The following is a 25,169-nucleotide window of genomic DNA, read 5'->3' as shown; positions in this document are numbered from 1 at the left end:
TTAAAGTATAAATCGTGAAAGTTATTAAAAATCGTTCTATTTTTGTAAAATTATACATTTATGAAACAAAATATATGAAACAAAATATATGAAACAAAATATATGAAACAAAATATATGAAACAAAATATATGAAACAAAACAGACAAATTCATATACAAATACAAAAAACTGCACATATATTATATGCAAGATGGGTTTTATTATTTTTTTTTAAGTATAAATGTATAAAAAAAGTGATTTTAAAAATCATTTTCTCGCATTAAATAAAAATTAATTCCTGATAAGTCCGAAAGATCATCCATAAATTTAATAAAATATTCAAATTTTTATGAAAAAAAAAAAGATTTTTATAAAAAAATGTCCATATTTTTATTTCCTTCTAAAAGTTATTCAGCTTTGTATTGATTTAATTTTTACAAAATGTATTTAAACATCTGCACCAACAAATTGTTTAAATGTTTACAATGACATTATTTTGCAATCGATTTGGCCTTGGAATTAAATAGAATAAACAATTTATTTCCAGCATAAAATAATTAAAACGAATAAAATTACAAATTTTCCATACAATATGAATAATATGGACATTGGTAATAATAATTTGTCCATATGTGTAATAATAATATGTCACTATGTGTAAGGCAGTTTAGGTTAGGGGTATAGGTTTAAGGCGCTCACACACTGAAAAATATGTGTTCGGCTGTATTGCAACACAAAGTTATAAAAATAATATGTGATTGCTTTGTAGCATCAGAATATAAAATTAATTTGATGGTGGAAAGACTACAACTCGTTGCTATGGTTTCAAATGATGTGAAATAAAAGCAAGGGGGGACTTGATTCTAAATATTTCTCATATGTTTTCATTTTAGTATGCATTCGCATGTGTGGTGACATAATGTATTTCCTTGTAAAAGAAGAATTATATATTTGCGAGAATATTTTGTCCAGTATGTATATTTATAAGATTGAACATATTTTGTTTCTGTGTAAAAGATATTTCACGAGAACACGGTTTCTCCTTATTTTTTCATTGTTTATCTTCTTTTAGTGGTGGGACGTCCAACGAGATATCTAACACTTACTCCTATTTTAGTGAGTCCAACCAAGTAATCTTTTTAGGATTCTAGCCATTCCTTTCAGTGCAATGGTTTGTATTTCAGTTGCATTTGTTAGGTTTCACTTGCTAATTCTTTTTGAATTCTTTTTCATAAGTGCAATTCCGCCTGCGATTATTTTTTTATTATTATTCAATTTTCACCCCAAACAAGGCACAGTGCCACTTTGAAGCAGGGAGGCTACTATCAGGGACTTAATTTGCAGGGGCATTATGAAGGGAGATGAGTAGAAAGATGTTTGTTAACATTACACTTGAACTTCTGCACATCAGTACAGTTGGGAAAGCAGAATCCCGGAAGGGAGTTCCAAAGACCTGCAGTTCTGGGGAAGAAACTATTGGAGTAAAAGGCTTTCTTTGAAACCTCTTTTAGTTTCCAGTTCATTTTTCATAAGTACTTGATACTATCTTTTCTCTCTCAGCTTTGTTAAGTCCTGTATCATTGGGTACATTGATTTCTATTATTGTCGCTATTTACTCTGTCCCAAATCACTATATCTGGTTTAATGGTTGCGTTTTCTAGATATGTAACAACAGGAAATACGTTGCCATAGTCAATGTTGTAGGTGCCATTCCCAACTGTTTGCTCGCGTACATGTTTCCGGTGCATTCGCATATTAATGGTCAAATAGTGTTTATTTGTAAAAAAGCCACATACTTCACAAAATGTAGTTACTCTGCAGTATGTGTTCGCATATGAATAACCAAAATGTGTTTCTTTAGAAAAGAAGAGCCACATACTTTACAAGTATATGGTTTCTCTCCAGTATGTGTTCGCATGTGAATGACCAAGTCTGATTTCCTAGTAAAGGAGGAGCCACATACTTCGCAAGAATATGGTTTCTCTCCAGTGTGTATTCGCATATGTTCCAACATGTGTTGTTTCCGTGCAAAAAAAGAACCACATATTTCGCAAGAATATGGTTTCTCTCCAGTATGTATTCGCATATGCTGCAACATATTTTGTTTCAATGCAAAAGAAACACCGCAAATTTTACAAGAGTATGGTTTCTCTCCAGTATGTGTTCGCATATGAATGACCAAGTCAGGTTTCCTAGCAAAAGAATGGCCACATACTTCACAAGAATATGGTTTCTCGCCAGTATGTGTTCGCATATGTTGGAACACATGTTGTTTCTGTGCAAAAAAAGAACCGCATATTTCACAAGAATATGGTTTCTCTCCAGTATGTATTCGCATATGTTGCAATATATATTGTTTCCGTGCAAAGGAAGAACCACATATTTCACAAGAATATGGTTTCTCTCCGGTATGTGTTCGCATATGAATGACCAAGCTGCCTTTCTGTGTAAAAGAGGAGCCGCATACTTCACAAGAATATGGTTTATCTCCAGTATGTGTTCGCATATGTCTCATCATGTGTTGTTTCAGTGTAAAACAAGAACCACATACTTCACAAGAATATGGTTTCTTTTTAGTATGTGTTCGCATATGTTGCAACATAGTAGGCTTATATTTAAGAGTCACAAACTTCACAAAAATATATATAGATATATAAAACTTTAGTTTAATATATATACTTTTCTGTGTATTTTAATTGACAATTCTATAAAACCGAAAACTTTTCAGCCTAACTTCAGGATCTCATATTAGTTTTCCTTTTAGCAGTATGTTTCATTTTATTAATTTGGATGCCTAAAACATCGTATTTATTAAAATGTTCATGAGTGTATAAATTATATGCACCCAAAAGTACAACGAGTGTTCCATTTATTCAGTCTAGGAGAAATACATAGTTATCAGTAAAATGTTTGTTTTTATATGATCATAAATACATTTCCCATGAAAACTGTTTACAATATGTTAAACTTCAAATACAGATTGATGAATATTGAACATATATATTTTTATAGATTTAGTAAATAGTTGTGCATCTGTTTCAATGAAAACATGCTTCTTTGTGTGACAAGTTACGAAAAAAACAAAAGAATACACAGCAAATCAATATTGGATGTGAATTGATTGATGCATACTCAAAATATATGATAGATCCAGTGAATGTTTATGCATTTTGTAAGATGATATTTAAACCTTACGTATTAACATAATGAATATAGATTCTCACAATTCGTTTATATATAGATCATTTTCTGTGTATTTTAATGGATAATTCTAAACAAATCAACCATTTTTGCAGCTCATTATTAAAGTCTCATAAGTTTTATTATTCACTATTCACTGCATTCATAAAACTGTCAATGAGTCGATTAGTCATATGCAGTTGCGACAATTACTTCAACTATTACCATATTTAATAAGACTAAGAATAGAAGAAATACATACTCAGTTGTCAGGATTTTTTCCATGTATTTTCATAAAATACTATTTTATAAAGAAAAACTCGTATAGTTCAGAAGGATGTGATTTCTCTTGTTTTCCAGCTTTTAACTTTGTGCAATTTGCATTGTATTGATTGCTGTATGTAATTTGCTGGATTGTCTACAAAATGAAAAAGAGACAAAGTTCATTAAATAATATAAGTTTATACATGTTTTTTTGCAAAATACTAAAATGTTTAGGTGTACACACGATTATTTTTGAATGCATAAATTAGAGATAGACTCCTGCATTGTGATTTTAGTGCAGAATTAAATAATCATGCACATTTTTTCAGAAGTCTTCAAATTCATTTTTGATTAAAGTAAACATATATCAGTAAATTTGTTGCAATACTTATCCATGCAGAAAACGAATTTCTTTTTATAGATATTAAACTAAATATCCACAAAATCTTCAGAAGGAATTTTCAGAATTTATGAATTTCTTTGTAATTTACAAAAGTTTATAATTTATAAAAATAAATGATTCTTTTGGAGAAGCAACAATATTGTATTTATCTTTATTTTGCAAAACATTTTGACTAATGTTTCTCGATGCATGAAATAAATCTAGTAATTTTTTATGCTTTTGTTTCAAAAATGCAAATAAATGGTTGAATGTAAAATGTTTGAAAATTCTAAGACATTGAAAAATATATAATTCACTATAAGTAAATCTATAACATGATTTTCACTTAAATAAAAAATGAAGAAAAAATAAAGACGTCTCAAATTTTTGTAACAGTTTTATCTTGATAATAATATTAAGTGGAAGGCTAAACACGTAAGAGGAAAAATGGAAATATCTAATATGCATGTAATCTAGCAATACTTTTCCCATGCTTTTTCAACTTTTTCATGTCAAAGTATATTTCATTAGTTCATATATGTCAAAGTATATTTCATTAGTTCATATATGTCAAAGTATATTTCATTAGTTCATATATGTCAAAGTATATTTCATTAGTTCATTTATGTCAAAGTATATTTTATTAGTTCATTTATGTCAAAGTATGTTTCATTAGTTCATATATGTCAAAGTATATTTCATTAGTTCATTTATTTACTTGTACAAAAGTTCTTTTGAAAATGATTTTCACTTAAATGCAAAATGAATAGAACGTATATTGAAGAAACAATGAAGACAATTCAAATTAATGTAACACTTTTATCCGTATTAATAATAACATTAATTGGAAGGTTTTAAATGTAATAAACCATCATTATTGATGAGAAATATTTTTGCATAATTTAATAAAATATTAAAGTAACGTAAGTTATGATATTTGTATTTTTATTACTTGATTACTTTATTAAAATTAGTTAATAATTTTTTGTCTACATTTATTAGGTTGGTGCAAAAATAGTGTCGTTTTTTTGATGTTCCTAATAAACTTTATTAATCGAAATAAGATCCATTAGAATCGACACATTTTTGCCAACGAGAAACAATTTTATTCATCCCATTAGCATAGAAATCCTGAGTTCTGGAAGTGATGAAGTCATTGAAGGCTGATGCTGCATTATCTCAGCTGTTGAAGCATTTTTTCGTGTAAGAAGTTGTCAACATGCTTGAAAAAGTGATAATTCGTGGGCGAGAGGTCCAGTGAATATAGCGGATGAGGCAGAGTCTCCTAATATAATTTGTTCATCTTTTGTAGGGGCGGTCGAACAACATGCAGGCGAGTGTTGTCATGGAGGAAAATTCATCCCTTCATACTGAATAATCTCAGGAACATACGTTAGAGCTTCTGGTGCATTCCATCAATTTGTCGGTAGTACTTTACCGCCATAATCGTTTCACCTGGTTTCAAGAAATTGAGATAGATGAGACCAGCCACAGACCACCAAACACATACACTAACCTGTTTTTGGTGCAATTCCGGCTTGGGATGTGTTGTGGAGCTTCTTTCACATCCAACCAAACATTGTTGGTTGTTGTAGAGGATCCACTTCTCATCACATCTCACAATGTGCTTGAGAAATGGGTCGTTTTTGTTGCACAGAAGGAGCATAGAAGACACCTCAAAACAAGGATTTTCTTGATTATCCTTTAATTCATGCAGCACCCATTTATCCAACTATTTTCATTTCCCTATTTGCTTTATATGGAAAATGACTGTTGAGTAGTCGACCTCGAGTTCAACAACAATTTGTCATGTGGTTTTGTGAGGATCGACTTCAAATAAGTCTTTCAAATATTCATTATCAAACGCAGTTGGCCAGCCATGACCGTCTTCATCTTCAAGGCTCTCGTCACCATTGTGAAATTTCTTAAACCACCATTGTGCGACACATTCGTTAGTGATTTCTTGGCCAAACACATCATTGATATCAAGAACTGTCTCAGCAGCTTTTTACCTTAATTTGAACTGGAACAAGAAAATCGTGCAGATTTGACTTTTGTCCATGCTGTCGAAAAGCCTGCAAAAATGACTGAAGAGATTGAGAATGAATAACACAATACGATAGAATGAAACACACGCATCAAAATGATATAAAATAATATATGTAAGAAAACGATATTATTTTTTCACGAAGCTAATAATGTGAGAAAATGGATTCAATTAAAAAGGAAATAAAATCAATTTAACATGAAATAAAATCAATTAAACATGAAATAAAATCAATTTAACATGAAATAAAATCAATTAAACATGAAATAAAATCAATTAAACATGAAATAAAATCAATTAAACATGAAATAAAATCAATTAAACATGAAATAAAATCAATTAAACATGAAATAAAATCAATTTAACATGAAATAAAATCAATTTAACATGAAATAAAATCAATTTAACATGAAATAAAATCAATTAAACATGAAATAAAATCAATTTAACATGAAATAAAATCAATTAAACATGAAATTAAATCAATTTAACATGAAATAAAATCAATTAAACATGAAATAAAATCAATTAAACATGAAATAAAATCAATTTAACATGAAATAAAATCAATTTAACATGAAATAAAATCAATTTAACATGAAATAAAATCAATTTAACATGAAATAAAATCAATTTAACATGAAATAAAATCAATTTAACATGAAATAAAATCAATTTAACATGAAATAAAATCAATTTAACATGAAATAAAATAAATTAAACATGAAATAAAATAAATTAAACATGAAATAAAATCAATTTAACATGAAATAAAATCAATTTAACATGAAATAAAATCAATTAAACATGAAATAAAATCAATTAAACATGAAATAAAATACATTTAACATGAAATAAAAACAATTTAACATGAAATAAAATCAATTAAACATGAAATAAAATCAATTTAACATGAAATAAAATCAATTTAACATGAAATAAAATCAATTTAACATGAAATAAAATCAATTTAACATGAAATAAAATCAATTTAACATGAAATAAAATCAATTTAACATGAAATAAAATCAATTAAACATGAAATAAAATCAATTTAACATGAAATAAAATCAATTTAACATGAAATAAAATCAATTTAACATGAAATAAAATCAATTAAACATGAAATAAAATCAATTTAACATGAAATAAAATCAATTTAACATGAAATAAAATCAATTTAACATGAAATAAAATCAATTAAACATGAAATAAAATCAATTTAACATGAAATAAAATCAATTTAACATGAAATAAAATCAATTTAACATGAAATAAAATCAATTAAACATGAAATAAAATCAATTTAACATGAAATAAAATCAATTTAACATGAAATAAAATCAATTTAACATGAAATAAAATCAATTAAACATGAAATAAAATCAATTTAACATGAAATAAAATCAATTTAACATGAAATAAAATCAATTTAACATGAAATAAAATCAATTAAACATGAAATAAAATCAATTTAACATGAAATAAAATCAATTTAACATGAAATAAAATCAATTTAACATGAAATAAAATCAATTAAACATGAAATAAAATCAATTTAACATGAAATAAAATCAATTTAACATGAAATAAAATCAATTTAACATGAAATAAAATCAATTAAACATGAAATAAAATCAATTAAACATGAAATAAAATCAATTTAACATGAAATAAAATCAATTTAACATGAAATAAAATCAATTTAACATGAAATAAAATCAATTAAACATGAAATAAAATCAATTAAACATGAAATAAAATCAATTTAACATGAAATAAAATCAATTTAACATGAAATAAAATCAATTTAACATGAAATAAAATCAATTTAACATGAAATAAAATCAATTAAACATGAAATAAAATCAATTTAACATGAAATAAAATCAATTAAACATGAAATAAAATCAATTTAACATGAAATAAAATCAATTTAACATGAAATAAAATCAATTTAACATGAAATAAAATCAATTTAACATGAAATAAAATCAATTAAACATGAAATAAAATCAATTTAACATGAAATAAAATCAATTTAACATGAAATAAAATCAATTTAACATGAAATAAAATCAATTAAACATGAAATAAAATCAATTTAACATGAAATAAAATCAATTTAACATGAAATAAAATCAATTTAACATGAAATAAAATCAATTAAACATGAAATAAAATCAATTTAACATGAAATAAAATAAATTTAACATGAAATAAAATCAATTAAACATGAAATAAAATCAATTTAACATGAAATAAAATCAATTTAACATGAAATAAAATCAATTTAACATGAAATAAAATCAATTTAACATGAAATAAAATCAATTTAACATGAAATAAAATCAATTTAACATGAAATAAAATCAATTTAACATGAAATAAAATCAATTTAACATGAAATAAAATCAATTTAACATGAAATAAAATCAATTTAACATGAAATAAAATCAATTTAACATGAAATAAAATCAATTAAACATGAAATAAAATCAATTAAACATGAAATAAAATCAATTAAACATGAAATAAAAACAATTTAACATGAAATAAAATCAATTTAACATGAAATAAAATCAATTTAACATGAAATAAAATCAATTTAACATGAAATAAAATCAATTTAACATGAAATAAAATCAATTTAACATGAAATAAAATCAATTAAACATGAAATAAAATCAATTTAACATGAAATAAAATCAATTTAACATGAAATAAAATCAATTAAACATGAAATAAAATCAATTTAACATGAAATAAAATCAATTAAACATGAAATAAAATCAATTTAACATGAAATAAAATCAATTTAACATGAAATAAAATCAATTTAACATGAAATAAAATCAATTTAACATGAAATAAAATCAATTAAACATGAAATAAAATCAATTTAACATGAAATAAAATCAATTTAACATGAAATAAAATCAATTTAACATGAAATAAAATCAATTAAACATGAAATAAAATCAATTTAACATTAAATAAAATCAATTTAACATGAAATAAAATCAATTTAACATGAAATAAAATCAATTAAACATGAAATAAAATCAATTTAACATGAAATAAAATCAATTAAACATGAAATAAAATCAATTAAACATGAAATAAAATCAATTTAACATGAAATAAAATCAATTTAACATGAAATAAAATCAATTTAACATGAAATAAAATCAATTAAACATGAAATAAAATCAATTTAACATGAAATAAAATCAATTTAACATGAAATAAAATCAATTTAACATGAAATAAAATCAATTAAACATGAAATAAAATCAATTTAACATGAAATAAAATCAATTTAACATGAAATAAAATCAATTAAACATGAAATAAAATCAATTTAACATGAAATAAAATCAATTTAACATGAAATAAAATCAATTTAACATGAAATAAAATCAATTTAACATGAAATAAAATCAATTTAACATGAAATAAAATCAATTTAACATGAAATAAAATCAATTAAACATGAAATAAAATCAATTTAACATGAAATAAAATCAATTTAACATGAAATAAAATCAATTAAACATGAAATAAAATCAATTTAACATGAAATAAAATCAATTTAACATGAAATAAAATCAATTTAACATGAAATAAAATCAATTTAACATGAAATAAAATCAATTTAACATGAAATAAAATCAATTTAACATGAAATAAAATCAATTTAACATGAAATAAAATCAATTTAACATGAAATAAAATCAATTTAATATGAAATAAAATCAATTTAACATGAAATAAAATCAATTTAACATGAAATAAAATCAATTTAACATGAAATAAAATCAATTAAACATGAAATAAAATCAATTAAACATGAAATAAAATCAATTTAACATGAAATAAAATCAATTTAACATGAAATAAAATCAATTAAACATGAAATAAAATCAATTTAACATGAAATAAATAAAATCAATTAAAAATTAAATAGAATCTATTGCTAAAAAAAGCTGTTCAATTTCTTCGATAATTTTTGTAGTTTTTCTTTCACCTCTTTTCAACAACAGACTTTAATAATAAAAAGCCAATATTCTCTATAAACTCTGAAATTTGCTGTTAACCACATTTTTTTACAAATTGATAGGAAAGATAAAATTGGTCTCAATAAACTAATTCGGTGGGAAACGGGCTTATTTAAGATGTACAACCATTTTTTTACTATCAGTTTCGTAATTTTGCATAGTTTTCAAACAGACATCAATATGGGGGGGATTGTATAGGGTAGAATTATCTGCAAAGTTATTCTCTTGGTTTTAAGGTACCTAGAACTTTTATTCTTTTCGTATATCATTTTTAAAGCAATACATTTATATTTAATTGTCGATCCAAGATATGAAAATGCCAAGAGCCGATTAAATATAATTGAGTCAAACTTTTCATTTGTCATTGTTTTTTAAGCGACATATTTAAATGTTAAATGTAAAATGTGTGTGTGTGTGTGTGTGTGTGTGTGTGTGTGTGTGTGTGTGTGTGTGTGTGTGTGTGTGTGTGTGTGTGTGTGTGTGAGGTTGACTAGTCAATCTGATGAAAAAGAAAAGGAAATTGATGATATCACAGAAGTAGAGAGAGACACTGGATGATAAACACAGATAGACACTCCGCCATCATTAAGGCAATCTTTATGTTGCAGAACAAGAGTGCCAAGAAACTTATCAACACAAATGCATAGAAAATAGCGCGTAGGGGATGTAGTGGGAAAAGAATTATCGACTAATGTGTTGGAATAGTATCTAGAAGTTATCTACCAATTGTACAGGAAGTACCAGTGAGTTATCTGTCCCTCAAGAATATATAAGAAGAGATGGAAAAAGACGTATTTGTTTTAAGTGGATCTTAACAATGAATTGTAGAACCACGTCTTCCATATTTATACGATTTTAGTGTCTTTTGTAAAATATATGAGAAATATTTAAAAAATAAAATATTTTATTTTCATCAAATAAATGTGTTTTTAGTACTTAAAATAGAACATTAGAAAATGGTTATTTTGTTTGCATAAAATAATACATTTCTACTAAGATAAAAAAAAAGTGTTTATTTTCTTCTGCGATTGTTAATAAATGCAGAAAACTTCATTAAAATTGAGTTTCTGAATTTTGGTGAATTTTGTTATTTTTTTTGTTTTTGTTTTTGTCAGTATCAGTATTATCCTTCCACATTTTCATTCAAAAAATAAATATTTCCTTTAAACATTGAAAATTTCCTAAACATGCTTTTTTTACATAGACGTCACCACTTATCAAGGCCGATAGGCCACTCAAGGATAAGGGTTAAAGAGTGTAGAGTAGTCAAAAGGACAATATAGTAATCGACAGTAATGGAAGTTAAGTATGTTTAAATATCTTCTTGTAATGTTTATAATAACGAGGTTTTAAGTTTTCATATTTAATAGGTATGGGCAAAAACGGGCGGACAAAAATGGGGGACCTAGTTTTGAAAGCCGATTTATCATAATTTTTTGTACGTTTCCGAATACTTTTTGATTGTATTTGAAATGTTAAGGACTAAACTTAATTTCCAAAAGGACAAAAATATTTGTACACATGAAAAAAAAAAAAGTTATGAAAAATGTTTTCACGACGAGCTACTCAATTCAGTTAAATTTTGAAGTTGAATAAATTCATTGTAAAACTCCTTTAAAAGATAAATATTAGTTTTCTGGGTTTATTTCAAAGATAATTAGTAAAGTAAAGTCCTAAGATATTAAATTAAATAAATAAACATACCTTTTTTTACAAAACATAAATTAATTAGCCCAAAACCAAGTGATTCTACTATTTGCAAAATGCAACAAACTAAAATTTTGTAAACACGGAATATACGGAGGCCCAAAATTTCAGGCAGTAGAAAGACTGTGAAAATGACGTCATGTAATTAAAAGGGAGGAAGGGCTGTGATATTTTTTCCTAGACGCGCATCCGTACATTCCTAGTCTGAACGTTTGTATAAATTTTTCAACTTTTTAATTTCATTATTTTTCCATGTTCCTGTTTTTAATTTTGTTTTTTAATTATTATTCAATATTATATAAAAAATATGTTACGCCGAAAGTTTCACATTCTTGTGAGGAAGAAAATTATTAAAATCTTGCATATAAAAATTATGCAAACTCTCTAATTAAAAAAAAGTAGAAATATTTTTTGCAATTATAATGTTTTTGTGTGAAAATATTCAATAAACAATGCTTAATTCAATGGTAATATCAGTAGTTCGAGAAATTCAGTTTTCTTCAAGTTATATTGATTCATTAATACGAACTTTAGGGCTTTTTCGTAATGTTCCTGTAAAAATTATTTTATTTTTATTGTTACAAATTACGATTGTTTATTTACATAAAAAAGCAAAAATAAATTATTGCGTTTTTTTATTTACTACTGAAAACTATAACTTTAGTAAAGGTATTTTTTGTTTAAACAAAATAATACATGTTGCATGAGGGACTGAACAAGAGTTTTCAAGCTGTCTGAAAATGCCACGGTCCAGTCCAGAACCCTAAGGCCTGAAGGAGTGAATAAGGTTGATTTTAACCCGAGGAGAAAGACATCGGCACAAACTGACAGAGATTGCTGGGCGAGTGCACTGCGGCATGGACCGAGAAAAGAGTTATGTCCTGCATTTGGCAAGACCTATTATCAATGTAATGGGAAAAACCACTTTGCCGCGAAATGCAACGTATCAAGGAAAAAGAAGGTGCAGGCTGTCAAAACCCAATATGAGGACCAGAAAAACGACAGTAGTAGTTCAGACTATGGACAGGTAGACAACATAACGATTAAGGAAAAGGTGAATGCTGTAAGTCAAGAGGTGATAAAGGCGGAAATGATGGTGAAAGGAAAACCAATTGCTTTTCAGCTCGATAGTGGAGCGTCCGTGAACATATTGAATGTGAAACACGTGATGGGAAAAACACTGAAACATTCAAATAAGACCCTTGTCATGTGGAATGGAGCAGAAGTGAAGCCGTTAGGAGAGTGTCAAGTTAAAATGATAAACCCCAAAACTGGACAGAAATATGCAGTTAAGTTTGTCATTGTGAAAGAGGATTTCCATCCTTTACTGGGAGTAAATGCAATCCAGAAAATGGAACCCGTCGAATTCATTAATACAAACTTTAGGGCTTTTTTCGTAATGTTCCTGTAAAAATTATTTTATTTTTATTGTAACAAATTACGATTGTTTCTTTACATAAAAAAGCAAAAATAAATTCTTGCGTTTTTTATTTTCTACTGAAAACCATAACTTTAGTAAAGGTACTTTTGTTTAAACAAAATAATACATTCCCACTAAGATTTAAATAAAAATAATTAGTTGATTATATTCCGCGATCATTACTTGATGAATACTGAAAATTTAATTAAAATTGGTTAGTTTTATGATTTTTGTTATTTTTTAAGTAAAGGGAGGGGGGTCAACGTTTATACATTTTGAGCATCGGCTTCAATTTTTCCTGTATCTAATAGTTACTGAATCATACCTGTTGCATGAGGGACTGAACAAGAGTTTTCACTGGCTGGAGTTATGCCCCCTTACCGGTGTACTCATGTTTGTCAGATGTAAAAAAAGACGCCATTTTTATAGAAGCTGATCCGTCATTATGTCTTATTCAATCTATTGACATCCTCGATAATGACACATGGTGGCAGCGGTGGGATAAAGATATGTCTAAGTAAGATGTACAAAAGGATAAGAAGCGGAAAGTTATTTGCAGAAACAGATAAGTAACTTTATTGTTCCTGTTTAAAATTGTAATTCGTACGTACGTCACGTGGTGAAAAAAAAATGTCGCAAGGAAGCATAGAAGAAACAAACAGACCAGTGGCTGGCATAAGACCACCAGCGCCCTTATGTATGGAAGATAATTTATCGGCGAACTGGAAGTTGTTTAAACTGAAATGGCATAACTACGCCATTATTACGTGTTTGAGGAGACAGTCATTACAATATCAAACGGCACTTTTGCTTCACACGTTGGGAGATGACGCATTGAAAGTTTACTACGGATTTCAATTTCTAACACCTGAGGATGAAAGAACACCCACCGAAATTATTCAGGCATTCGATAAATACGCTATAGGGGAAATGAATGAAACCTACGAGCGCTACGTATTTCATTCTAGAAAGCAAGGAGGATCAGAGACTGTGGAATCCTTTATTACGGCACTTCGGACGTTAGTAAAAATGTGCAGTTTTTGTGACAATTGCGTTTCATCAGTACTCAGAGATCAGGTAGTGCTGGGAATACACAACCCCCAGACACAAGCTGAATTATTGAAAATAAGACAGTTAGACTTACAAAAATGTATTGACATTTGTAAGCTGTCTGAAAATGCCACGGTCCAGTCCAGAATCCTAAGGCCTGAAGGAGAGAATAAGGTTGATTTTAAACCAAGGAGAAAGACATCGGCACAAACTGACAGAGATTGCTGGGCGTGTGCACTGCGGCATGGACCGAGAAAAGAGTTATGTCCTGCATTTGGCAAGACCTGTTATCAATGTAATGGGAAAAATCGCGAAATGCAAAGTATCAAGGAAAAAGAAGGTGCAGGCTGTCAAAACCCAATATGAAGACCAGGAAAACGACAGTAGTAGTTCAGACTATGGACAGGTAGACAACATAACGATTAAGGAAAAGGTGAATGCTGTGAGTAAAGAGGAAATAAAGGCGGAAATGATGGTGAAAGGAAAACCAATTGCTTTTCAGCTCGATAGTGGAGCGTCCATGAACATATTGAATGTGAAACACGTGATTGGAAAAACACTGGAACATTCAAATAAGACCCTTGTCATGTGGAATGGAGCAGAAGTGAAGCCGTTAGGAGAGTGTCGAGTTAAAATGATAAACCCTAAAACTGGACAGAAATATGCAGTTAAGTTTGTCATTGTGAAAGAGGATTTCCATCCCTTACTGGGAGTAAATGCAATCCAGAAAATGGAACCCGTCACAATCAATAACGACAAATTCAAAATGGTCGCCAAAGTTTCCCAAATGAATGAATCCAGCACCCAGTACTCGGACAGCATTATCAATGACTTCAGAGATGTATTCAAGGAAGAATTGGGTCAATTACCAGGAGAGGTACATTTGCAGGTGGATCCAGGAGTAACACCAAATGTTGCAGCAACACGGAGAATACCAGTGGCACTTAAAGACAAGCTAAAAGTCGAGTTGGGAAAACTGGTTAAGAAGAATGTTATTGAACCAGTGAGCGACCCAACACCATGGGTAAGTGCGTTAGCACTGGTAACTAAGAAAAATGGAAGCCTGCGGATATGTATAGACCCAAGACCACTGATTAAGGCCCTGAAGAGGGAACATTTTCAGTTACCTACACTGGACGATTTACAACCAGAACTGGCTGACAGCAAGGTATTTTCTACCCTGGATCTACGAGATGGATTCTGGCATGTAAAAGTAGATGAAGTCAGCAGTCGCTTAACAGCATTTGCTACACCATACGGTAGGTTCCGGTGGAAGGTTTTACCTTTCGGTATTTCTCCAGCTCCAGAGATATTTCAAAAGACCCTTTTTAACAATGTGTCCGATTTGGAGGGGGTGGTTATCTTCTGGTGATTGGGAAGGGTAAAACGATGGAAGAAGCAACAATTGATCATGACCTAAAACTCAGGAAACTGTTGCAGAGATGTCGTGATCGCAGGATGCGATTGAATGCTGAAAAATTGAACTTACAACAAACGTCTATATCTTTCCTGGGACACATAATAACCAGTGATTGTTTACTTCCTGATCCTGGGAAGGTAAGAGCCATAAAAGAGATGCCGTGTCCAACAGATGTGAAAGGAGTGCAATGATTGGTTGGATTCGTGAATTACCTGGCAAAATTTCTACCACACATATCTGATGTGATGGCCCCAATTCGAAATTTAGTGAGGGCAGATGTGCCATGGACATGGTTCCAAATCCATGAAGAGGCTTTTGGGAAAATTAAAGAGTTAGTGAGTGAGGCACCAGTGTTGAGGTACTATGACCCCAACAAATCTTTGGTCATCCAATGCGATGCAAGTGAGAAGGGCATGGGGGCTGCACTACTACAAGAAAGTCAACCCCTAGCCTATACCAGCCGTGCACTGACCGACACAGAAACTCGGTATGCATGGATTTAAAAGGAACTACTAGCAGTAGTCTACGCATGTGAACGGTTTCATCAATATACGTTTGGTCGACAGATAACAGTGCTAACCGATCATAAGCCACTGGAGGCGATTATGAAAAAAGAATTGGTGAAATGCCCAAAACGACTTCAAAACATGCTGATGCAACTACAGGCTTACGATGCTACAGTTCTGTACCATCCAGGTAAGAAAATGTTCCTTGCAGACACGCTATCAAGAGCATACATTTATGCATTGAGCAGTGAAGATATGGACGATGAAGATGATGTTAAGGAAGCAGAATATATTCCTGTAACAGAGAGAAGGCTGCTTGAACTGCGCTCAGCCACGAAGGAAGACAGAAGCATGCAGCAGTTACAGCAAGTCATTCTGGAAGGATGGCCAGAAGAAAAAATACATCTTGACCCAGAGGTGAGATCATATTTTTACATGCGGAATGAAATGACGGTGCAAGATGGTTTAATTTTTAGAGGAAACCGGGTAGTGGTTCCACTGACACAGCGGGCGGTGTTGAAAGAAAAGCTGCATTCCACACACCTGGGAGTAGAAGGATGTTGCAGAAGAGCTAGAGAATGCTTGTATTGACCAAATATGAACAGTGACATCAAAGACTATGTGTCAAAGTGCCCCACATGTAGAAAATATGAAGTGGCCAACCCAGCAGAACCATTAATGGTTCATGAAGTTCCTGACAGACCCTAGGCGAAAGTGGGAGTAGATCTCTTTAAGTTTGCAGATAGAGACTATCTGTGCACAGTTGATTATATGAGCAACTTCTTGGAAATCGATCATCTTCTCAATACACAAGCAAAGACAGTGATAACTAAACTTAAACACCATTTTGCACGACATGGAATACCCGATCAGGTCGTAACTGATAATGGGCCTCAGTTTAGTAGCCAGGAATTTTCTACCTTTGCAAAAAAGTGGTATTTTACACATACACCTGTCAGTCCATACAATAGCAAGGCAAATGGCAAAGTGAAATCTGCGGTAAAGATGGCAATGAACCTTTTCCGGAAAGCGATGGACGATAAGGCTGATCCATACCAAGCAATGTTGGATCACAGGAATACGCCAGCCAAAGGTCTCTTATCACCAGCTCAGAAGCTGATGTCAAGGAGAAAAACACTTCTCCCAACCAGGGAGGATTTACTCAAGCCAGAATTGCCCAAAAATCTGATAAAATCAGTGAAGCAAGACCGCAGGAGGCAAGAACATTCTTTCAACCACAAAGTAAAACCACTTAAACCATTGTATCCTGGAGATGTAGTACGGATGAAACCACACATAAATGGTCAAAAAGAGTGGAGGAAAGCTGTTGTATGGAGGAGACTGGATGAGCGATCATACCATGTAAAAGTGAATGGGGACATATCGACGGAATAGAGTAGGTTTGAAGAAAACTGCCGAGACACCCCCACTCACATTAGGAATACACCAGCCATATGAAGTACAGAGCGAGTTACCCAGGGCAGAGTACAGAAGAGATATGTAACTCAGAACCACCTCAATATGAAGGTGAAATAAGAGAAAACTTCAACCCGACCCCATCCCCAACACAAATCAAGTCCGGAAAGGTTGCGGACAACACGGTCAGGAAGAATAATAAGAGATCCTGTGAGATTCAAGGATTTCACAACATAAGTGATAGGGCAGAATAATCCCTGTTAGGTAGGAGGGTAGTCAGTCGAAGGAATGCCTAGATCACTGTGTTTTGTAGACTGTTTTAATTCTTATCAGACTTTTTGTTGTGTTTGTTTGTTGTTTTTTGTTTTGTTTTTTGTCTTTATCTTCTGTTTTTATTATTGAGAAAAGGGAAGATGTTGCATGAGGGACTGAACAAGAGTTTTCACCGGCTGGAGTTACGCCCCCTTACCGGTGTACTCATGTTTGTCAGATGTAAAAAAAGACGCCATTTTTATAGAAGCTGATCCGTCGTTATGTCTTATTCTATCTATTGACATCCTCGATAATGACACAATCGAAAACCGTTTTTTTTTTTTTTTTTTCATTCATGTAATTGTGGCCGTTAGGGATTATGTTAGAGTACGTAATAATATGTTAGGTAATTGCGATGTTTTCAATATAAAAATAATTTTCAAGGCACTTAAAAAAAAAGAAACTTTAAACAGAAGTAAACAATAAAAACCCGATTCGAGTGATTTCTATAGTACCATTCTTCGTTTATATGCAATCATGGAATGTTGACTCATTTCTCTATTAAAACAAAGGCAATCATAATGGTTTCGACGCAGTAGTAAAACAAAGGGAATCATAATGTAATACAAAGGAGCTTCAAAAGCAATTAAATTGATAAATACTTACTTTTTGTTTGACAATTTGTTTTTAACAAAGAAACGATTTATAAGATGAGTTAATTTAAACGAGAGGAGTTTGACGGGTGGAAGTCAACATTTTAAGATGGCGACCGGAAAAGCAATTTCGCAGAAAATGAAAATATTTTGTCATTTTATTGTGACTTCATTTGTTTGTTATTTATTTATTTTATTTTATTTTTTTTAGATTTTATTGATATTTCATTTATTATTATTTTATTCATTTTTGCGTTGTGTAAAACTAGTCGGCAGATTTGCCGTTTAGTTGTACAAATTATTGCACAAATATATATATATATATATATATATATATATATATATATATATATATATAAGGGACTGCCAAAGGTCACCACAGAAATTCACCCTATATGTAACAACACGAAGTACTTTATTATAACTTAATATTATCTGTATAACTTTTGTGCTATTTAAAAGAAGGGGGAAAAAAACAGTAATAATTTTTAAAAGATTTTTTCATCGAACGAAAATAATGAAATTGCGAGACGAAAATCGTGTTTACATAATTGGCGCTTTAAAATAACGTTTCCGTGCAATAGACATTCCGAACGTGAAAACATACCCGTGTTTAATAAATCTAGCAAAAATCAACTAATGGTCAGATTTTTGTGAAATTTTCGATACTTATCCATTTTAGAATGAAATTACATTTAAAATGCAGTCTTCGTAAAATATACAAGGGGAAATATTTTTTTTTAGTGCGTGTGCGTGCCCCTCTCCCATTTATTTTTTCGAAATTTGAAAAAAATATATTTAAATCTATCGAAATTTCTATTTTTATGAAACAAAAGAGTTCAAATAAGTAAAAAAAAATTTTTTTTTTGAATTCAAATACACATATTGAACAAAAATTTACCTTGAAGTTGCAATTAAAAAATTGATATAAACTTAATATTATAATGTTTTTTTAATAGCGTTATTTTTTTCAAATTAATATATCAGTTGAATTGCTAAGAAAAAGAAACTTCGTAAACATTAAATAATTTAAAAAAAATTAAAACGATTAAAATTCCATTATTTCAAAATGTTCCGTTACAATATAAATTTTTCATTCATTGTGTTTAAATATTTTTTTAAAATATTAAGTTTTAATATAAAAATGACTCTTGTCAGCTATTTTATCGCCAGATTAAAACCAATTAAAAAATATTATTGCACAAATATTAAGCATTTTGTAGCCCCCCTCCCTCATATTTTCTGTCGCTTTTTACCGAACAAAATATGGAACCCCGTAGTTAACCAAATGAACATTCAGTAAAACCGTATTTCATATTTAATATACAAATGTTTATAATATTATTAATCGTTACTATGCAAATCTTAAAACCTAACAAAATTATAACAAAGATTAATTATTAATTGCAGTTTGAAGAAGATAAAAAAACGTTTTAAAAAAATCATTAAGTCGCTTCTGCTTTTCCATAGTTCGTATAGTTAACACAAATCTGACGTCACGGAAACATGCGGTCCAACCTTCACAATCTTTTGGCAGTCCCTAAGGGACACAGAAGTTTGTTTATGCATAATTTATTTTAGATTAACCACATTGTTTAACAAATAAAATGATTAAATGTGTTTTATTTAATAATTTAAAAGTTTATTGTAAAATAAAAATTTAAAACATTGAACAATACAAATAATACGTTGTTTAGCAAGTAAAAAAAGAAATGAAAAATGAAGTTTTAAAATGATTAAATGTTCATAATTTAAAACATTTAGCAATACAAATAAGATTTTGATTTGATTTTATATTTTATATTGTTCTCGGATGCATAGGATGTTCAATATTTAACTTCATCTTTCATTATTTCTTTTCGAGAACAAAACAAACATTTTATTTATATTGTTCAATGTTTTTATTTCTAAATTATAAAATAAAACACATTTAATTATTTAAAAACTTCATCTTTCATTATTTCTCTTTTTTTATTTGTTAAACAACGTAATTTTAATTAAATTTTAATCACATCATTACATTTTCAATAATCACGTCAATATAAACGAACGTGTTTACGCTACACCGGTGTCAACCCAACGTGTGTCTTTTTGATTATAGGATTCGAGGCTTTTTGTACAACAAAACGGAACATCTACCTTTACGTATTATCCTTTTCATATTGATTAGTTGCATTTGTTATATATTTTAATATTTATTTGAACATTTGTTTAATATTTGTTTTAAAATTTATTTATATATTCGAATGTTTTTTTTATTATTTGTTTAGATATTTATTTATATATTGGAATATTTGTTTAAATATTTATTTAAATATTCAAATATTTGTTTAATATTTGTTTAAATATTTATTTATTCGAATATTTGTTTAAATATTTATTTAAATATTCAAATATTTGTTTATTTATTCGAACATTTGTTTAATATTTGTTTTAATATTTATTTATATATTCGAATATTTGTTTCATATTTGTTTTAACATTTATTTATATATTGGAATATTTGTTTAATATTTGTTTAAATATTTGTTTAAATATTTATTTATGTATTGTAATATTTGTTTAATATTTGTTTTAATATTTATTTATATATTCGAATATTAGTTTAATATTTGTTTAAATATTTATTACAATATTCAAATATTTGTTTAATTTTTGTTTAAATATTTATTTATGTATTCGAATATTTGTTTAATATTTGTTTAAATATTTATTTATATATTCCAATATTTGTTTTAATATTTATTCATATATTCGAATATTTGTTTAATATTTGTTTAAATACTTATTTATATATTCGAATATTTGTTTAAATATTTATTTATATATTCAAATATTTGTTTAATATTTGTTTAAATATTTCTTTCAATATTCAAATATTTATTTAATATTTGTTTAAATATTTATTTATTTATTCGAATATTTGTTTGATATTTGTTTAAATATGTATTTATATATTGGAATATTTGTTTAAATATTTATTTATTTATTCGAATAGTTGTTTGATATTTATTCAAATATTTATTTATATATTCAAATAGTTGTTCAATATTTGTTTAAATATTTATTTATATATTCGAATATTTGTTTAATATTTGTTTAAATATTTATTTATATATTCGAATATTTCTTTAATATTTGTTTAAATATTTATTTATATATTCGAATATTTGTTTAATATTTGTTTAAATATTTATTTATATATTCGAATATTTGTTTTAGTATTTATTTATATATTCGAATATTTATTTAATATTTGATTAAATATTTTTTATATATTCGAATATTTGTTTAATACTTGTTTTAATATTTATTTATATATTCGAATATTAGTTTAATATTTGTTTAAATATTTATTTATATATTGGAATATTTGTTTAATATTAGTTTAAATATTTATTTATATATTGGAATATTTGTTTAATATTTTTTTTAAATATTTATTTATATATTCGAATATTAGTTTAATATTTGTTTAAATATTTCTTTCAATATTCGAATATTAGTTTAATATTTGTTTAAATATTTCTTTCAATATTCAAATATTTGTTTAATATTTTTTTTAAAAATTTATTTATTTATTAGAATATTTGTTTAATATTTGTTTAAATATTTATTTAAATATTCAAATATTTGCTTAATATTTGTTTAAATATATATTTATTTATTCGAATAGTTGTTTGATATTTATTCAAATATTTATTCATATATTCAAATATTTGTTTAATATTTGTTTAAATATTTTTTTTTAAATATTCGAATATTTGTTTAATATTTGTTAAAATATTTATTTACATATTCAAATATTTGTTTAATATTTGTTTAAATATTAATTTATATATTGGAATATTTGTTTAAATATTTATTTTAATATTCGAATATTTGTTTAATATTTGTTTTAATATTTATTTATATTTTCGAATATTTGTTTAATATTTGTTTTAATATTATTTATATATTTGAATATTTGTTTGATATGTGTTTAAATATTTATTTATATATTCGAATATTTGTTTAATATTTGTTTTAATATTTATTTATATATTTGAATATTTGTTTAATATTTGTTTTAATATTTATTTATATATTTGAATATTTGTTAAATATTTGTTTTAATATTTATTTATATATTTGAATATTTGTTTAATATTTGTTTTAATATTTATTTATATATTTGAATATTTGTTTGATATTTGTTTTAATATTTATTTATATATTCGAATTTTTGTTTAATATTTGTTTGAATATTATTTATATATTTGAATATTTGTTTAAATATTATTTATATATTTGAATACTTATTTGATATTTGTTTTAATATTTATTTATATATTTGAATTTTTGTTTAATATTTGTTTAAATATTATTTATATATTTGAATATTTGTTTAAATATTATTTATGTATTCGAATATTTGTTTAATATTTGTTTAAATATTTATTTAAATATTTGAAGATTTATTTATATATTGGAATATTTGTTTAATATTTGTGTAAATATTTATTTATATATTAAATATTTCTTTAATATTTTTTTATATATTGGAATATTTCTTTAATATTTGTTTAAATATTTTTTTAATATTGGAATATATGCTTCGTTGTTTAAATATTTGTTTAAATATTCGAATATTTGTTTTCCTATTACACAATATTATTACAATAGCTAAAACTTTTAAAAGCAGCTCCCCCCCCCCTGTCTTAGGCACGAGGCTCCACTGGTGATAATGTTTTGTTGTGTTCGTGATTATATAGTCTTATTAATGTTATATGTTTCTTTATAGCAAACAAGTTATAACAACATATTTCGGCTCATATAATAAGTATCAATAAACGATTGTTATGACGTTAACAGACAGAAAAAGGGAGGAGAAACAAGTAGACATTGACATATTCGATGACATAGAAAATCAACTCTATTCTTACGATTGGATAAACTAATGAAAATGTACATTTATTCAGTTTACAGTAATAATGTTTCCATCATGTAATCAATATTCATTTTTAGACAAACATTTTTTTCTTAAAAACATTATATGTGTATTGATGAAAATAAGCTAATAATGGCACAAAAATATAATCATTTTTTTTCTTGAAAACATTATTTGGATAATGTGTATTAACGAAAATAAGCTAATAATGCCACAAAAATATAATCATTTTATTCTTGAAAACATTATTTGGATAATGTGTATTGGCGAAAATAAGCTAATAATGCCACAAAAATATAATCATTTTTTTTCTTAAAAACATTATTTGGATGATGTGTATTGACAAAAATTATCTAATAATGCCACAAAAATATAATCATTTTTATTCTTGAAAACATTATTTGGATAATGTGTATTAACGAAAATAAGCTAATAATGCCACAAAAATATAATCATTTTTTTTCTTAAAAACATTATTTGGATAATGTGTATTGATAAAAATTAACTAATAATGCCACAAAAATATAATCATTTTTTTTTCTTAAAAACATTACTTTGGATTATGTGTATTGACAAAAATTATCTAATAATGCCACAAAAATATAATCATTTTTTTTCTAAAATACATTATTTGGATGATGTGTATTGACAAAAATTATCTAATATTACCACAAACATATAATATTTTTTTCTTAAAAAGATTATTTGGATGATGTATATTGACAAAAATTATCTAATAATGCCACAAAAATATAATCAGTTTTTTTTCTTATAAACATTACTTATGATGGTGTGTATTGATGAAAATAAGCTAATAATGCCACAAAAATATAATCATTTTTTTTTCTTAAAAACATTACTTTAGATGATGTGTATTGACAAAAATTATCTAACAATGCCACAAAAATATAATCATCTTTTTTCTTAAAAACATTATTTGGATGATGTGTATTGACAAAAATTATCAAATAATGCCACAAAAATATAATCATTTTTTTTTCTTAAAAACATTACTTATGATGGTGTGTATTGATGAAAATAAGCTTATAATGCCACAAAGATATAATCATTTTTTTTTCTTAAAAACATTACTTTGGATGATGTGTATTGACAAAAATTATCTAATAATGCCACAAAAATATAATCATTTTTTTTTTCTTAAAAACATTATTTGGATGATGTGTATTGACAAAAATTATCTAATAATGCCACAAAAATATAATCATTTTTTTTTCTTAAAAACATTACTTTGGATGATGTGTATTGAAAAATTATCTAATAATGCCACAAAGATATAATCATTTTTTTTTTCTTAAAAACATTATTTGGATGATGTGTATAGACGAAAATTATCTAATAATGCCACAAAAATACAATCATTTTTTTTTCTTAAAAAAATTACTTTGGATGATGTGTATTGACAAAAATTATCTAATAATGCCACAAAAATATAATCATTTTTTTTTCTTAAAAATATTACTTTGGATGATGTGTATTGACAAAAATATAATCATTTTTTTCCTTAAAAACATTACTTTGGATGATGTGTATTGACAAAAATTATCTAATAATGCCACAAAAATATAATCATTTTTTTTTCTTAAAAACATTACTTTGCATGATGTGTATTGACAAAAATTATCTAATAATGCCACAAAAATATAATCATTTTTTTTCTTAAAAACATTATTTGGATGATGTGTATTGACAAAAATTATCTAATAATGCCACAAAGATATAATCATTTTTTTTTCTTAAAAACATTACTTTGGATGATGTGTATTGACAAAAATTATCTAATAATGCCACAAAAATATAATCATTTTTTTTCTTAAAAACATTACTTTGGATAATGTGTATTGACAAAAATAATCTAATAATGCCACAAAAATATAATCAC

At 26.8% G+C, this 25,169-nt stretch overlaps 1 long non-coding RNA gene across 1 annotated transcript; it reads right to left on the bottom strand.

Moving 5' to 3' along the window:
* Positions 1–4,186: 4,186 nt before the first annotated feature.
* LOC145269792 (uncharacterized) lies at positions 4,187–18,551 on the bottom strand. The gene is made up of 2 exons (XR_013865243.1): positions 18,353–18,551; positions 4,187–5,894 (listed from the first exon to the last, which is right to left on the bottom strand). It is a non-coding gene; the product is annotated as an uncharacterized LOC145269792 (long non-coding RNA).
* Positions 18,552–25,169: the final 6,618 nt, after the last annotated feature.

This window comes from Euprymna scolopes, chromosome 45, assembly GCF_053919585.1.
Source record: "Euprymna scolopes isolate OS-2025 chromosome 45, ASM5391958v1, whole genome shotgun sequence".
Lineage (NCBI taxonomy): Eukaryota > Metazoa > Mollusca > Cephalopoda > Sepiida > Sepiolidae > Euprymna > Euprymna scolopes.
This window is presented reverse-complemented; position numbering and strand designations above follow the sequence as displayed.